Source organism: Cynara cardunculus (genome assembly GCF_001531365.2).
Source record: "Cynara cardunculus var. scolymus isolate 2C chromosome LG 13, CcrdV1, whole genome shotgun sequence".
Lineage (NCBI taxonomy): Eukaryota > Viridiplantae > Streptophyta > Magnoliopsida > Asterales > Asteraceae > Cynara > Cynara cardunculus.
Window position 1 is genome coordinate 8,931,646 of NC_037540.1, and position 3,840 is coordinate 8,935,485.

General features: G+C 32.0%; 1 protein-coding gene across 3 annotated transcripts in view; it reads left to right on the top strand.

Moving 5' to 3' along the window:
• LOC112524638 (prostaglandin E synthase 2-like) overlaps positions 1 to 3,840 on the top strand; it is a 21,357-nt gene that overhangs the window by 13,024 nt on the left and 4,493 nt on the right. The window lies entirely within an intron of this gene.

A 3,840-nucleotide genomic window follows, 5' to 3' on the forward strand; every position in this document is an offset into this window, starting at 1 on the left:
GATAAATTTTAATTATTTATGGAACTAATATATAAATGATCAAAAAGACAGGGTATTATAAAATGAAAGATGGTCCCTCAAATATGTAAAAAGAGAAGGTAAATCAGAAATTTTTATMAGTGAGTGTGTTTTCTGGTTCTTTTGTTTTCATCCCTATAATTCAGTTTATAACAAAACAACACTTAAGTTAACATTTTTATTTTGGTTCTCGTCACTGTTGCTAACTCTGCCAATCATTTACTGTTAGGTTGAGTCATGTATGTCTCATATGAGACATTTTAGTCATTTTATATGTAAATATGACGTGACATCTTTAGAAGAAAAAACTCGAATTCTTCTCTCCTCTTTTTCATGTTTGAAAGATCATTGGCTCTTGTTGGTATTTCCTTCTTTACTAATTCAATTTAAAACCGTTTCCATCGATCTCTTGTATGCCGTTCCTACGTTCATATTCATTTTCATATCTCCGAATTCTTGAAAGTAGCAACCCCTAAAACACAACAAGACCCCCTAAAGACTAGATCAAACAATCAAAGGAAACAATCTTTATCATAGTCCAACGTCGTTAACTACATAAAAGTTCATGTCTTTTGTTGGTATTCGTTCATATTCATCATGATTGAAGAATATTTACTCGTGTGTCGTTTTTCTTAATTCCACCAATGCCCCTTGTTGAACACGAGCACATCCATGCCTTTCCATTTTATAGAGCTTCAATCCATCTTTCCAGCATAAGACACAAGTCTTTATGATACTCGGTTGTACAGTTGAAATTGATGAATCTATACACCAAGTACCCCATGTGTTCATGTTTGTTATCTAGTGGGGTACTTGGTGTATAAATTCATCAATTTCAACCACAATCGAGTATCATAAAACCTTGTATCTAATGCTGAACAGATGGATTGGAGCTCTAGAAAATGGAAGGCATTGATGTGCTTGTGTTCAACAAGGGGCATCGGTGGAATTATGAAAAAACGACACATGAGTAACTATTCTTCAATCATGGTGAATTCATATGAATAACAACGAAATACATGAACTTTTATGTAGTTAACGACGTTGGACTATGATAAAGATTGTTTTCTTTGATTGTTTGCTTTAGTCTTTAGGGGTCTTGTTGTTTTTCAGGGGTTTACCTTCAAGATCTGGAGATATGAAAATGAATATGAACGTAGGAACAACATACAAGAGATCGATGGAAAAGGTTTTAAATTGGATTAGAAAATAAGCAAATACCAACAAGAGCTAACGATCTTTCAAACATGAAAAAGAGGAGAGAGGAATTCGAGTTTTTTTTCTTCTAAAGATGTCACGTCATATTTACATATAAAATGACTAAAATGTCTCATATCAGAAACACATGACTCCAATTAACAGTAAATGATTGACAGAGTTAGCAACTGGGACGAAAGCCAAAATGAAAATGTTACCTCAAGTGTTAACTCACAATTAATTATTCGATTAACAATATGTTCAAGAAAAAAAAATCATAATCAAACATTATCGATCTAAATATCATGTTATAAAGCACTAATCACATGTTTCAAAAATCTCTTACAATTGAAGTTCATAACTGATTGTTGAATACGTACTTCATAAGGTCCATATATTTAACTCTATAAAACTGATCGATAACCAACTTATAATCACGTTCAAATGCATAACAAGTGTGGAACCTTTACTAATACGACAAAGTACTATTAGTTATGTTCTGTATGTTTTGATCTTTTTGTTAGATGCAAGCCTATTTAACAGAAGTGCTTCAAATTTAGTCAACAAAAACATCTATTTTGTGAGGTAAGATACACTTAGGGAAGTTTACAAGTTTAATGGGACTCACAAGTGATACAGTCAACCACACATGATTGTTTGACAGTGGCTTAATTATGTAGATGGTGTCTTATTTCAGTAAGCTTCTACGGAGGAGTTTTATGCAGAAAACTGAATTTTTCCAAGCTACCCTTTCCAATTAAAAAGCAGACCTCCTTCCATCTATGAAAAACCTTCACAATCTATAAAGACGATTTCATCYGGTATAGGACTTGTAGAGAATAAAACCAACAACCCCTAGACAATCATCACCTTACTTACGTGTCATTTTTTAGAATTCCACCAATGTATGTTGTTGAACACGAGCACATCAGCACCTTTCCATTTCCTCGAGCTCTAATCCATCTTTGCAGCAYTAGACAAAAMGCTTTATGATATTCTRTTGTATAGTTGAAATTAATGAATTTGTATACCAAGAACCCCATGTGTTTCGTGATTGGTTTACCCTTCACTTTGTGTATCACAGATTTGTCAGTAACAACAGTATGTAACAAGCATAAAAGGGATTCTCATTGACTGCTTTCAATCGAATCGCCCATAAAGAAGATAAGTGTTTTATAGTACGAATGTGTTCATGATCAATATCATGAACGTTGTTTTATAGTATGAATGTGTTCATGATCAGTTGTAAACAAATGCGCACTAACTTTTTAATAATTGGATTTAATATTTATTACAAGTAGCTCCTAAAAAACTATTACAATTAGTTTATCAATAAGTTAGCTTATGTCCATCTGAASATGTACCCAACAAATAAACTACTTATTGTTTTTTTTCCCCAAACATTGTCTAAACTGATTTAGTTGATGTTTGCTTGAGTTATTCTGCTTAATTATTCATGGTATAATTATTAGCAGTATACTTTTTGAGGCCGTTTGTAGGCCTCTATCATATATAAGAACCTTCCGATGTCTAAGAAATCAAGGTACGTCTTTATATTTTTATCTATTACTTCATTAAAAGACACTAAATACGTAAGAAAAATCAAATATCACATTACAAGATTGCGTATTCACCCATGCATGCCATAAGCTTTAACGTCGTGGTGTCATACATGAGTCTTGAGTCACGGCGACACGGCGTGCCATGACGGCCGTTGTGTTAAGCCTTTTAGAGCATTGATTTATATTTATTATCATTCTTATATTTGATTATTAAATGGTTTTTTATATTGTGAAACATCAATCGATCTATGTGATAATTTTTTTTTAATACAAAGCCTCCATATTGCTTTTGAATTAGAATAAATTGACTTGATTTTCATAAATAATTCATATATGGAACATAAGAGTCCAATTGATTTGCTTCACTTTAATATCGGTCTATCTTTTTGAAATATTCTGGTACTCAATTATTATTTTTATCAAAACAGAGATAATTTTTTAGTATTCTTACCATATTTTTTTATTAAAACATAAAATTTGCATTTTAATTTTCAATTATATGTTGTAAAAACTATAAACCACCCACTAATGCATAAGTTGATCCTTAAAAGACAAAGAACAACAAATACTTTGAGTTAAAAACATTTTTTCAAAATATTTAACCAATGGAACATTTTAACTTTGAATTTATAAATAATATGATTTATGATTTAAAATTACAACAAACTATAAAATTAGCATCGAAAGGGACGGAAAATAAAACAATATTTATTGTTTTAGGTTGTCGACTTCATAACCAAATYGAACCCTCTRTATGTTGGTTGATTAAAATTCTCCAAGTTGTGATATAAACAGGGTTGCGGTTTCCTATGTAGAGCCATTGCATTGTCGAAAATGATTATGGACCGAGCAACCTAGGCATGTGAGTTTCGGCCACCAATGGGGATTGTGAGACATAAGTACACCGTGAAAATGACGTAAAAGTTAATAAAATACAGGGATGAAAACAAGAAGTTTTAATAAAATACAGGGATGAAATTAGGCAAGTTTTAAAATTCGGACCTATTTAAGGAGTTCACGAGCGGTCGCGAATGTACCAAGTAGCACGCAGTCACGCATCCCC